Raw genomic sequence first — 13,215 nt, 5'->3', positions numbered from 1 at the left:
TTCCTTCCTTCCTTCCTTCCTTCCTTCCTTCCTTCCTTCCTTCCTTCTTTCCTTTCTTCCTCCCTCCACCCCCATTATTACTTTTTGTCTTTGTATCCCAGCCATTTCTCCTTAAACACTGCCCCCTCCAACCCTGCTTTGTAGCAAAGAATGGTGTTTAAGCAAAGCTAATTGAACCCAGACTACGTCTGAAAACATATACCACATTCTCTGTTAGGAACTCTCCTCTTCTGTACTGCAAAGTGAGATACGTGCTTCATTATAAGTTCTCCGGGACTCAGAGTGCTCATTATCATTCCTCAGAGTCTGAATACTTTCAGAATTACCATTATTTATATTATTGTGGTCATTGGGCATAACGTTCTTTTGGTTCTGCCACCAGCCCAGAGCTCCTGGTTTCAACCATAAAATGGAGGTCAAGGAAAATGTGGACCGGAAATCAAAGACCATTTAGTTTGTCTATTGGGAGAACACAAACATCTAGGCAGGGTAATAAATCATTGGGCTGGGAAATCCTTTAGTCTCCTGCAGATTTTTCACAGAGGAAGAAAGTAAGGCCCAGAGAAGGGGGGAGTGATTTGTCTAAGGCTCTGTGGCTGGCTTAATGGCAGGGACAAGATAGAAGTCCACATTTCTTGTACCTTGAGCAATAATTTCTTATGTGATGCCGATCCCCAATCTGTGGCCTTTTCTAATCCAGGCAAACCCAGAATAGCATTCTGCTCCTCAACTCTCCCCCCCCATCACTTTGTGTTTCTTTATTATTTATTTTGTGCCTTCTTATCTATGCACATATTGTTCCTCTCCAGTAGAATGGAAACTTTTTGAGGGATAGAACTGTTCTTTTTTTGTCTTTGAATTCCCCACTCCTAGCACAATGCCTGGCACTTCATAGTAGGTACTTTGTAACTGCTTACTGAATTGAATTTAACTTCCTTGGGAAAGTGAATATGAATAAATATAACCAGAACAAACCCTGTCACACCATGCATTTAAGACATTGCTTCTATGCAAATAATGATGCCCCCCCCATAGTGTCATTTTTTTCTCATGGAAACAATTAAAATTGTAAGTGGGTAACATTTGAAAGTGAAGTTTCCCAAGATTCTAACTTCTCCATGCCTGGTGCTAGGTGTGTGACTATGGACAAGACCAGTTTACACCTCTGGGCCTCAGTCTGCTCCTTTGTAAAATGAAAGGACTGGATCTAATGATGTCTAAGGTAGCTCCCAAGCTTTAAATTCTATTATTCATATGGCATAACAGCTGTAAGCTCTTGATGGCAGGATTATTTCATTTTTGTCTTTGTAGACCTGGTGTCTACTGCAGAGACTGGCACACTGTAGATACTCAATAAATATGTGTTTAAGGAAAATGATAAATGTTGGAGAAGATGTGGGAAAATTGGAACACTAATGCATTATTGGTGGAGTTGTAAACTGATCCAACCATTCTGGAGAGCAATTCAGAACTATGCCCAAAGGGCTATAAAACTGTGCATACTCTTTGACCCAGCAATACCACTTCTAGATAAGGACCCACATGTACAAAAATATTTATAGCAGCTCTTTCTGTGGTGGCAAAGAATTAGAAACTGAGGGGATGTCCATCAATTGGGGAATGACTGAACAAGTTGCAGTACATGAATATAATGGAATAATATTGTGCTATAAGAAATAATGAGCGAGCGGACTTAAAAAAAAAAAAACTGGAAAGACTTATATGAACTGATGCTGAGTGAAATGAGCAGAACCAGGAGAACATTGTACACAGTAATAGTCGCACTGTGTGATGACTGACTTTGATAAACTTAGCTCTTCTCAGCAATGCATGGATCTAAGACAACTCCAAAACACTCACAAGGGAAAATGCTATCTACATCTAGAGAAAGAACTTTGGAGTCTGAATGCAGATGGAAACATACTATTTGTGCTCCTTTTCCTTTGTTGTTTTGTTTTGTCTCTTCTTTCTCCTGGTTCCTCCCATTAGTTCTAATTCTTCTTTACATCATGACTAATGTGAAAATATGTTTAGTATGGATATGTAAGTAGAGCCTATATCAGCTTGCATGGCATCTTGGGGAAGGTGGAGGAAGGGAGGGAAGGAAAGAAAATTTAAAACTCAAAATCTTATGGAACTGAATGTTGAAAACTATAAATTAATTATTTAAAAACAAATGCTTGTTTAATTTGATAACATAAGTTGTATACTCTCTACAGGTCTATTCTAAGTTCATAGCCTTAGTAGTCAACTCCACTCAATTTGGCTTCACTCTGCAATCAAACTTTTATAGATTATTATTCTCTGTTCAAATTCTTACCCATCTCCCCCATCCCTTATGCCCACTCTACATCCAAGCCCTCCCTTTAGTTATCCTGGACACTAAATAAACATGGTATTTGCTAGTTTCTTCAATGTCTTAGCCTCCAGCTGGACTGAACTCTAGACACCTCTAGACACATCAGGCCTCCTCCGAGGTAGTGTGCTCCTGTTCTCTCAGCTACTGGAAATACTCTGAGCTAGCTTCTTCCTCTACTTTCTAGACAAACAGACCTGGGACAGCTGCCTTTAGAGACAATATGGTGCAGTGGATGGAATGTTGGATTTGTGGTTGGAGAACCCATGGTTGAAAACCAGCTTCATCACTCACCACCACCTGTGTGACTTTTTACAATTTGTTTTCTTCACCCCTTGATGCCTCAGTTTCCTTATTCATTAAACAGAATTGCTGACCTTATTTCTACCTCTGAACATATGTTCCATTATTTTTCACACTGGGTAATTTTAGTTGAGGCAGGGAGATGCTCTCCTCTCATCTGTCCTTCACTTTTGGTAAGGGGGTTACTCTTCTTTGGGCCAACCTCTTCTCTCCCATCCCTTCTCCTCTCATCTCAACTGAGCTTGGAGAGACTATAGCCCTCTGAAATAGAACACCTGCATTTTGTATCAAGGAAAATGAGAGATAGAGGAGAGAAGTGATCTGTTCCAGTGTGGCATTCAATGATGTGGTTTTTCAGTGTCTTAGGACCCAGTTCTGTGGGACAATAGCTACAACTCACACAGGGTAATTTGGACTTTTCCCCAGGGTGCTGACATAGATGTATGAGTGTGTATCTGTGTTGAGGAGGGGTATACTTCTCCCTTGTGGAAACTACTGTCCCACCACCAAGGCTTATGATTCTCTTTCGGTCTGAGTTACCTCCACTGAGTGCCACTGCTGTGTAACCTCTCTCCTTGGCCACCTTCCCTGCAAAACCTTCTGTGGCTACTTCTTCCCACACAAATTCACTTGTGATCTGACTGTCCTTGGTACTTCCTCCTATCTGTCCCTCCAAGTGTAAGAGTCCCTAGCTCCAGCTCTGTGCAGGTCTCAGTTTTTTCCCACGTGAGATGGATGAGATGGTTGGGCAATGTAGCCAGTCATGTAGATTGAACTTGTCAAGCAGCCAAGACACAGCCTAGAGAGCAAAACCCATAACCATCTTCAGCTTCCTTCCCCTTTCTCCTCCCTTTGCAAGCACAGTAACCTTCCCTCAGACTAAAATGTGGAGCATCCTTCTGCCTTTAATGTATCTCCTTCTGGTAACACTTTGTGAGAAAAATCCTGTACTTAGTCCAAATGGCTCCTCAGTGTTTTATCTGGATTGAGGTGAAAGCCCTGTTGCTTCGTGCCCTCTCTGGGGAGGAAAAGAACTCAGCTGACCATTAAAAATGAATCAATTGCTAAGCCCCTTCATGTACCCACCAGCCTCCTGCTGGCTTCTTGGGATATTTTATATGAAAGAAGACTGGCACAGAGTCAAATAGTCTTCAATGGCCATTCCGGTCCCCCTAGAGACCCTAGTTTGGAAGGTAGAGGGGAGGGAAGAGAGTGAACTGGATAATGATTTTCCAATTAATCAACAAGCCTATGTTAAGTGCCTATTATGTGCCAGGAACTGTGCTATGCTGCATGAAGCCTCCTCTGATTGCTCCAGGTGCTAGCAAGTCTGCCTGACAATCATTGTACATCTATTTTTATATATAATGGCATAAATAAATAAAATTTTAAATATATATATACATAATATACATCCATGCACATATGAACACATATGCATATGCATATATATAATAGATACATCCATACACAAATACGCATTACATACATGAAAATATATATACACAACATATATACACATATATACACACACAGTGACATATATGTTGTCTCCTTTTGATAAAATGTAAGTTTCTTGAAGGCAAGTCCCATTTCATGTTTGTCTTTGTTTCATCAATGCCTAACACAGTACTTGGTACATAATAGGTTCTTTAAAAATGTTTGCTGATTGATTAATAGGTTCTGAGGACAAAGACCAAAAATAAGACAGTTCTTGCCCTTAGGGGGCTTCCACTCTTCTGGGAGGATACAATGTGTTCACTGATAAAGTACATACAAGACATATACAAAATAAATACTAAATGATTGGGGGGGTGCTCTATGGGGTATAGAGAAAGGCCTCATGAAGGATAACACCAAGGTTATGAATTTCGGTGACTGAAAGAGTAGTGGGGCCCTCCACAGAAATGGGGAAGTTTGAAGCTCATTATTCCTTTTTAGTCATTAGTAAGAGTGAGCTGATTTTGGATTAAAGCAACCACTAGCTGGACCATCTGTTGAGTACAATTTCAAAAGTAGCTCACATTGGGAAGGAGCTGGGGGGCTGGTGACAGGCTCACGGAGCCATTGTCACTCACTTCTCTTCCCGAGAACCTGGCACATGGCCTTAGAGATTCACTGCTGCCCTCAGCCCCAGCTGTCTGCCCTCTTTGATGTTAATGGGAATGAAGGCCGTAGCTTAAGGCCAATTGGTAATAACATCTCCCTGACTGGAATTGCTGAATATCTTTTGTCAGAAAAAGGCTTATTATTTTTTCCACCTGAATTATCTATAACTTTTTCACTGACTCTGGACTCTGAACCTGATTTGGTTTCTCAAATCAAGAATCAAGAAACCTCAGGCAAGTCACCAGGATAGCTGTGGTGTCATGGCCAATCTCTCGGGTTCTCCTTATTAGCATCACCTCTTCCCCATAAGCAATGCCAACACCTACCTCTTCTCTTCAACCTTGTCCAAGTTTTGATGTGTCACTTATCTTCTACTCAGTAGAGTATATCATCAAAGAATAGATCAGTCAATCATTGAGCAATTATTAAGCACCTACCATATGCCAGGTGCTAGGTTAAGTGTGAGTGGGGGGGCCAGTGTGAAACATGAATAGAAACTTTTCTGAAATAAATCTGTCATAGAGGAATTAATCAGATTATCTCTAGAGATATCTTTCTGTCTTAGTCTTCCTTTATTCTAGTGGAGGGTTGCTTGTTTATTTGTGTATTTACTTTTGGCAGAAATGATTGAATTTTCTTAATGTTTTGTTGTTTATATTCAGAAGTTCTGCACAATTTTGTTGTGTTATTCCCTACATTATAATATTCACAGTTTTTTTTTTCTTTCATCATTTTATTCTGGGAGACCCATAATCCTTAACTCATTTCTAGGCAACTAGTCTTCAAGGTCAGTTGCTTTGAGTTGTATAGAATACATTTTTTAAATGTTGTGTTTTACTTCTTCTCTGCCAAATTTTCCTCCACTTCAATTTTATTTTTGTTCTGAATTTGTTAATTTGCACTTTATTGTTTAGAGAGATTTTCTATCATTGCCATTTGTTCTAGACTGCTAATTTTTTTTAAGTTCAAAAGTGAGAGTTCTAATTTCCAACCTATATTTACCCCTAATAAATTTTTTAAAAAATAAATTTACTTCTCTTTGGAAACATTCTGGAGTTTTTATTTTTATTTTTGTTCTCTGGGGAGTCTACAACATTCTGTCTTTTATCAGGTGCTATTGGTTCACTTTTCTTCATATACTAATTTTTGCTGAGAACTTTGTAATTTCTTTGATGTTTTATTCATTCTTTTTTTGGCAGGGAGGGGGTACGCTCTGCTGATTTATCTATTATTGTTCCAGACTTTTATTTAAGCTCTTCTTTTAATATCTTTGGTGTTTCAGACATTTCCTTGTATGCACATTCTAATCTCTCCCCCTTTCCTGAGGAGCATATCCCAAAGGTTTGCCTGTAAATCTGCCTTGGTCTACTTTGATTTAGAATATAAAATTTCCAGGCCTGGGTCTCTGGCTTGAGAGCCTTTGGGAGGATAGGACTGGCCCAGTCAAGTTCAGTCCATTTTCCTTCAGGCCGATATAACTGCCAACAGTAACATCTTTTTGATTCCTCTCTCCACGCTCCTCTTTTCCTTCACGTGGCTGGACAGAGTCCATGCTTTCTGCTTCTTTTTAAGATGTATCAGAGGATATATTTGGGAAGTCATCAGAGTCACTGAAACAGCATGGGATCCTAAGCTTAAAACATAAACTTTCAAGTTTACTTGTACTCACTGCTATGGGATCATGGAGTCTGGTAGCAGATCAGCCCCAAGGGAGCATTCAAAGTATTGATGTTCTTATGTGTTAATAATAAGGATTGCTTTTATTATAGACTTAGTAAATATCAATAGCCATAAAATTTCATTGTGCACAGAAAAAAGGAAAGGTATATAAAACTATGAACATATTATTTATAATCTGCTTTTTCCCCCATTTATGTAAAGCTTATTTTTAAAATTCAGTTTTAACATGATAGTTTTTATCTAGTCTGTCTCCCTTTCTGAACTTCCTTCTTCTCTCTTGTTTTTTCCTTTTAATGATTCATTGGCCTTTTTTTCTTGTTTTTCTGCCTTTTTAGCATAACTATTATTACCCACTTCCATAGCTTCTCTAATGTTCCCCCCACCAAAAAAAAACTGGAAAGATAAAAGTCATCCTTTGTAACAAACAAGTGTATTCACACACAGAAAATCCACATATTGGCTAGATCAGAACATATGTATGACTCATACTACTCTAGTTCTTCACCTCTCTGGCAGATGATGTAAAGCATGACTCATTGTAAGTCTTCTGGAGTTGTAATTGGTCATTGTGTTGATCATAGCTTTAAAATCTTTCACGTGTTTTTCTTTACAATTATGTAGGAAGTATATAAATTGTTCTCCTAGTTCTCCTCACATTACCCTGAACAAGTTCATAATGTTCTTGTTCTCTTGTTCTCTCTCTCTCTCTCTCTCTCCCTCTCTCTGTCCCTCCCTCTTTCTTCCTCTCTCCTTCTCCTCTCTCTTCCTCTCTTGTCTTTCTCCTCTCTCTCTCTTTCTCACACACCCCTTTTTATTTCTTATGGTGCTATAATATTCCATTATGTTCATATGCCATAATTTGTCCAGTCATTTCCCAGTCAATGGGTACATACTTCATTTCCAAGTCTCTGCTACAAAAGGAAAAAAAAAGCTTTGTTACAAAAATGTTTGAAGTTATGGACCTTTTCCCTCTTTCTTTGATCTCCCAAGGGTATAGGCCTGGTAGTAGTATTTCTGGTTCAAAAAGTGTGCATAGCTTACTAAGTTTTTGGATTTCCATATTACTTGCTAGACTCCTACAGTTTTACCAACAGTGCCTTTAGTGTGGCTGTCCTCCTATAATCTTTCTAACAACTATCATCTTTATTTTTCTGTCATCTTTGCCAGTCTGATTGGTATGACACAGAACCTCAATATTGTTTTAATTTGATTAGTGATTTGGAGCATTATCATATGGGTGTTGATAGCATGCTTTTCTTCTTTTGAAAACTGCCTGTTCATATCTTTTGACAATTTTCTGTTTGAGAATGTTTCATTCTTTTTGTTTGTTAGTTTTTGTTTTTGTTTTTGCTAGGTATTGGGGTTAAATGACTTGCCCAGGGTCACATAGCTAGTAAGTCAAATGTGAGGCCTGATTTGAACTCGGGTCCTCCTGACTCCAGGGCCAGTGCTTTATCTACTGCTCTACCTAGCTGTCCCAGAATGTTTCATTCTTATATATTTATATTAATTCCCTATATATCAAGGATATTAGATCTTTATAATAGAAATATTCTACAAATAATTCCCCCATTTATCAATTTCCTTTCTAATTTTAAACTGCACTGATTTTTTGTGCATTTTATTACTTGTGATCCTCTGTATCTTTTTTTAAGGTTTCTCTTCACTCTAGTGTTTCTGTTTAAATATTTCTATTCAGCTCCAGTTTTTTAATCAGTAATGCTTGAAAGTTGTTGCTAAAGATCCATTTTTTCCCCTACCACTCCCATGGAATTATATTGAGTTTTGTAGAGTAAGTTATTCTTTGTTCTAAGCTTTTATATTTTGCTTTTTGGAGTCTCATATTGCAAGATTTTTCTCTCTTTTATAGTAGTTGCTGCCAAGTCTTATGTGAGCCTGGCTGGGGTTCCTTGGTACTTGAACTTTTTCTTTCTGCCTGTTTACACTCTTTTTTTCTTTCTCTAACTTGGGATCTCTGAATTTTGGTTGTGACATTCCTAGGAATTTCCAGTTATGGTTTTCTTTCAGATAATGATCAGTGAATCATTACTATTTCCACTTCTTTTCTTCATATTCATTTTATTTAACCATTCCCTCTGGAAGATTTTAAAGAATGATTTCTTGAAATATGGCGGCCAGGTTTATATACAGTTACATTTTTCAGGGAGTCCACTGATTCTTATTTTATCTCTCCTTGACTTATTTTTTAAATAATTGATATCCTACATTTTCTCTTATGTTTTTCAATCTCTAGATTTAGCTGTATTTCTTATTGTCACCTAGAGTCACTTGGTTCTATTTGTGTTATTTTAATTTTCAGGGAGTCCACTCCATGGGTAAGTTCTTTATTTTTGATTCTATACTATTTATTCTCCTTACATATTTTTCCAGAGCTCTTATTTTACTTATGATTTTGTTATTATCATTTTTTTTTAATTTCTTGCTTCATTTTTGTCAGCCTCTCTTGGAGTCCTTATTGCCACCCCTGTACTCCATGTTTTTTTTTTTTTTTTTATCCTTCCAAGACTATGATTTTACTTGTTGTTGTGGAATTTTTTCTTCTCCTTTTACCTCTTGAGCATCTCTTGATACATGTTATTTATTTATTATGTTTGGAATTTTCTGTTGGTTATTCATATCTTTCTAGTTTGAGACTTACTGACAGTGCCATGTTCTGCCTCCTTTTTTACTCTTGGATGGGATGGTTAGATCCTTTTATATTCTGCCCCTGATTCTTTGAGCTCTTGTCACCGCTTTCACCTTCATCTGGTGTATCTGCATTTAGAGTTCTGGCAAGCTTCTATGAACCTAGTCAGATTGCTTTGACCTTCCAAGGTTCCTGGAGGCATCTTCAGTAAGATAACTACTATCTTCCAGTTCTGCTGGGACATTCGAGATCTGAGTGCTATGGATTTCTGATGATCCTAGGGTGGCCCAAGTCAGGATCCTGTGGTGTTCGGGCTCCCTGGAACATCCAGAACTAGATTGCTACTTGTAGGAGTCAGACCTTTTTCACTCGTCATGTTAGCTTTCCTTGTAGGGCCCCTCTTCCAACTTAGAGTTCCAATCACTCTTTTTGTGTAATCTTAAGCTGGATGAAGGAGCTTACTGATGTCTCCCTTTGCATTTTTGGATTGTTATTTAATCTAGTGTCCTTTTTGTGTCTTTGCTGGAGTAAATAGGAGAGCACTGTGTTCTTCTGTAAACTTTTACATCATCATCTTAATTGGGAGTGAATTCATAAGTGTTTTACATTGTTGTATGTTACATTTCCTCTCTCCTGTGAATTTAGTTGTAATTACTTATGGCACATAAAACACATACAAAAATGAATAATTCCTTATGTTACTTGTCACATGATTCTATTCCTTGATTTTAAGCATAATCACAAATGACCTACCTATAATCATTTCTCTATTGTAGCTCAAACATGGTATAAGGTTGCATGGCCAAGTAAATATAACTTCCCCCATTATACAGAGAAGTTCCATTTGACACCCAGCTTATTTAGTTCACCTTTATGGTAGATCGACAGGAGGCTATAGGAAAGGGTCTCAAAGGATGAGTAAGAACAGATGGGTTATGATCTACATCACTGGAGGGAATACCCAAATCAATGGGTTAACAAATCCATCAAAGTAACAAACATTGCAAAATAAGGAGATGTGCACAGAGATCAACTGTTACCTACTCAGAGTCCTTTATCAGAACAATGATAAAGAGAATGAATCCCACTATCCTTGGTCAGACAGCATATGGAGAACATACTCAATTTGAGAATCATATTTTCAAGACAATGAAAGGCTAGAGGAGGTTCAGAAAAGGGCAGCCAAGAACTGCTGGGATTCAAAGGAAATTCAAAATCAGGCCAACATGACCATTAGTTGAAGGAATTGGGGCTATCTAACCTGGAGTACAGTGGCCTTAGGAGATGCCTGATGAATACTTTCAACTATTGTTAAAGAAGGTTTAGATTTGTTCTGCTTGGTCCTGAGGAGAGAGAGAGAGAGAGAGAGAGAGAGAGAGAGAGAGAGAGAGAGAGAGAGAGAGAGAGAGAGAGAGAGAGAGAGAGAGAGAGATTTGGCTGGATATAATGGGCAAACAAAACAAAACAAACAAAAAAGCCCTCTTGCTAATAACTGGAGCTGTCAAAATGTGAAGATCAAGAGAGTAAAGGGACCTTATTTTATGGATGAGGAAACTGAGGCTCAAAAGTCTGTGACTTATATAAGATGATACATGGGTTGTAAGCATGAGAGTAGTGATTTTAATGCAGTTCTTCTGACTCCAGAGCTAGGGTTCTTTCCATGTTATCATGTTGAATGGGCTGCCTTAGAAGGTAATGAGTTTTCTATTACTGGAAGTTTTCAAGCATTAGCTAGATTGAATAATGCTCAAAGATGTTATAAAGGGGATTTCTACTTAGGCAAAACTGGGGCTAGCTGACCTCTGGGGTTCCTTTGACCTGGTTGATCCTATGATTCTTTTAAGATTGGTTTACAGTTTCCATTAGAGCATCTGTCTCCTGGCTGCTGTCCAGGGTTAGATTAATCAGTTGCAGTATCTACACTGTCTTTTCATGAAACTCCTCCTAAATGGTAGACATCTTTGTTTTCAGCTGTTTCTCTCTTCTGGGGACACTGATAATGTTAAATCCTAGACTCCTCTGAAATCCCCAGACCAAACATCTTCCCAGCTTCCTGATCACTTTCTAGAGCAGCTCAAACTTGGAAAAGCTGATTGATCCCATAGAAATGTTGCTAGACTGTGAAAAGGCTTCTTTCCTCCAACCCCCTTTATTTTTAATGTAAATTCTGTAACATATCGGTAAATATATTTTCTAGTGGTACAGGTCAGGAGAGTATATGAATGAGGGGAGCTCACATCTGTTGGAAAGTCAATTCTCTTTCATTTATTGAGACTGAGTCATAGGGTGGGCCAAAATAGGTATAGCCCAAGAGTAAAAGACACATAACTGGGGAACAGACATGTGCTGAAGAGAGAAACACTGGCCTGGGAGCTACAGAAGCTTATCAGTTGTGCCAAATGATGAAGCCTCATCGTCCTGAGTTGCTTTTTCAGTTCAAAGGGAATGAGAGACTCCCACCTTGTTGGCACGAGAGATAATTATTTAAGAAAGCGAATTGCTCAGCTGCGGCCCAGACAATTGTAGGTGAGGACATTTTCAGCAAAGCATCTACCATGGTGAGATGTTGCTTGGGATTTGAAATAACTGCTTAATAATTGACATGGCCCCTGAGCTCTATTCATTCCTTTGTTATGACTGGGGGAGAGCATGACAAGCCAGACACTTTCCTATGTGTCCATCTTCTCCCTTTGTCCCCCCAGTCTCCTTACCTTGTCATTGAGCTTTGAAGGGCTTTAATCATCATTGAGATAGCCAGGGAGTCAAGATGGACTGGGACTAAAAGGCAGCTCAGGCATTTAAAACCCATCTGCCCAGCTCAGCCCTGGAATTTTTTTGCCTTTTCAGGCAAACTCATAACATGATGTCCCTTCTGAATGCTTACCAGACCTTCATACTAGCCCCTCCTTACACACTCTTGGGAGGTATTCTGAGGTCCTGAAATCCTTGTGGAGACTAGATGACCCTGGCTTCTGAAACGTGTTCCAGAAGAGCACAAATTTCAATAGGTTCAACCAAGTTAGAAAGTACAGGCCAGCTGGCAGCCTGTGTTTCTGTTGTCCAAAGACCAATCTAGCTAAGGTCACTGAGGCTCATCCTCAGACTATTTGATCACTAGGGGATGGATATTTTATCTCTGTTAACTAAGATATCCTCTTCCTCCTCCTCTTTCTCTTCTTCCTCCTCTTCTTCCTCTTCTTCCTTCTCATTATCATTGGCAGAGTGCAATGGATAAAGTCAGAAAGAAGTGGTGAGCAGTACTGCTTCTGATACATAGCGGCTGTCTGTTCCTGAGCAAGTCTCTGTTCCAGGCAACTCTAAGACAGGAACAATTCTGGGACAGTTTCAGATCTATGTATAGCAGAGGGAGTTTCTTTACCAAGAGTCCTCCACACCAATGAAATAATGGATCCAAATACTTCTACAACCCACTCCTTCCCTCTGCTTCACCATAGCCAGGATTTATCTCATGCTTTCAAGTTTTCAATGTATCTATATATTGTTATCTAAATCCATATTTTGTTGTCGTTCAGTTATTTTCAGTCATGTCCAACTCTTCATGACCCCATTTGGGGTTTTCTTGGCAGAGGTACTGGAGTGGTTTGCCATTTCTTTCTCCAGCCCATTTAACAGATGAAGAAACTGAGGCAAATAGGATTAAGCGACTTGCCCAAGGCCACACAGCTAGGAAGTGTCTAGGGCCAGATTTGAAGTCAGGAAAATGAGTCTTCCTGACTCCAAGCACTGCATTCTATCCACTGTGCCACCCAGCTGCCCTTTTTTGCCAAGAAAATCCCAAACAAGGTCACAAAGAGTCAGACACAACTGAAAAGTAACTAAATAACAAGAAGTGATTGTCTTCCTGATTTCAGGTCTGGCACTCTTATCAACTGCATCACCTAGCTGTCCTAACACACACACACATATACATAGTATATAAAGTGTATGTATATATACAGATATAGATACTAATATACAGACACACACACACATATATATATATACACACACACATATGTATATGTATATATTCTTATCAGGTCTCACAACAATCCTGCGAGATAGTCATTGCCTGTATTATCAGCCTAATTTTACAGACATGGAAACTGAGGTTCAGAAA

This window comes from Vombatus ursinus, unplaced genomic scaffold, assembly GCF_900497805.2.
Source record: "Vombatus ursinus unplaced genomic scaffold, bare-nosed wombat genome assembly UNPS02014768.1, whole genome shotgun sequence".
Lineage (NCBI taxonomy): Eukaryota > Metazoa > Chordata > Mammalia > Diprotodontia > Vombatidae > Vombatus > Vombatus ursinus.
The sequence above is the reverse complement of the archived record's forward strand: the minus strand, read 5'-3'. Positions refer to the sequence as shown.